This window comes from Kryptolebias marmoratus, linkage group LG6 (assembly GCF_001649575.2).
Source record: "Kryptolebias marmoratus isolate JLee-2015 linkage group LG6, ASM164957v2, whole genome shotgun sequence".
Taxonomy (NCBI): Eukaryota; Metazoa; Chordata; class Actinopteri; order Cyprinodontiformes; family Rivulidae; genus Kryptolebias; species Kryptolebias marmoratus.
Window position 1 is genome coordinate 32,864,545 of NC_051435.1, and position 1,218 is coordinate 32,865,762.

The following is a 1,218-nucleotide window of genomic DNA, read 5'->3' on the forward strand; positions in this document are numbered from 1 at the left end:
GGGGGCAGCAGCCTAAGCAGGGAGACCCAGACTTCCCTCACCCCAGCCACTTGGGCCAGCTCCTCCGGGGGAATCCCAAGGCGTTCCCAGGCCAGCCGAAAAACATAGTCCCTCCAGCGTGTCCTGGGTCCCGGTGGGACGTGCCCGGATATATATATATATATATATATTATTAAGAATTAAACAATTTATTTCTGTTTTTTCAGATTCCACCAGCGCGTGTCCGTAATCCTGTGAGGAGACCCGACCCATCCAGACGGCGTGATCTGAGACGAATGTGTCTTAACGATGTTGCGAACAAATCAACTTTGCCTTAGAATTTTTGGAGGAAAGTAAGTTCTTTTTCTTTCTTTGCTTTCATGATGTCAGATAAACAGAGTTTCTCGTCATCCACCGCTTTAAATAATTTAAACGCTGAACAAATTCAAACAGTTCATCCCTAAGACTTTTTTCAACCTTTAAATGATGCTTCAGACCGATTAAACGCTGAATAAATTCAAGCAGTTGTTCATCCGAAAAACGCTGAACAAATTCCTTTATTCCACTCGGGAACTGATCAACCAGAATGTAGTTTATATCACATCAGATCGCTGGTTGAAGTTAAATCATCTCCCAGGTCACTTAAATGAAACTTCACACTCTCCTGCAAATGTTCATCGGTTAAACGGAGAACAGATTCCTTCAGACAACACTCATCCTGAAAACTTTTTCCATCATTTAGAAAGTGCGCTGACTCGGCTTAACTTCCTGGCTGACACTCCAAACTCGCCCGCACCTGATATTCCTATTCAGAGTGGCGGAAGCATTTCAGATGATTAAATAATAATGCGAGAAGAATTGAACACACGTGAAATTAGACGCATGCTTTCAATACCCGCTTCAGAATGCACCCCTGATTTGGCTGAATTTTACTCAAGAGTTATGAGCGTTCTTACAGACCTGGCTGACAGAACAATCTCTCTAGCCGGTCGGAACGATTTAATTCAGTTAGAATTATTCAGGGAGAACGCACGTCATCATATTACATTCCCCGCCGACAACAACCCGGCCAATATTCTGGACCAATTTCAAGAATTTTTAGACCAATTAATTCAGTCAAATGGGGAAATTGCTGCAGACAGGAAATTGGAATTTGTTGTTTAAGTTGTGGCAGACCCGAGCGGCGGTGTAAAGCGCAAAGCTGAGAAAACCCTGGACTCTGAATTGATAAATAAAAAA